We start from the raw sequence: 308 nt of genomic DNA on the forward strand, positions 1-308 counted from the left end.
TGCTTCAAAGAGAATAAAATACCTAGGAATCCAACTTACAAGGGATGTAAAGGACCTCTTCAAGGAGATCTACAAACCACTGCTCAGTGAAATAAGAGGACACAAACAAATGGAAGAACATACCATGCTCCTGGATAGGAAGAACCAATATTGTGAAAATGGCCATACTGCTCAAGGTAATTTATAGATTCAATGCCATCCCCATTAAGCTAACAATGACTTTCTTCACAGAATTAGAAAAAAATACTTTAAAGTTCATATGTAACCAAAAAAGAGCCCACATTGCCAAGACAATCATAAGCCAAAAG

The sequence above is a fragment of the Colobus angolensis genome, unplaced genomic scaffold, assembly GCF_000951035.1.
Source record: "Colobus angolensis palliatus isolate OR3802 unplaced genomic scaffold, Cang.pa_1.0 Scaffold20, whole genome shotgun sequence".
Classification (NCBI taxonomy): Eukaryota; Metazoa; Chordata; class Mammalia; order Primates; family Cercopithecidae; genus Colobus; species Colobus angolensis.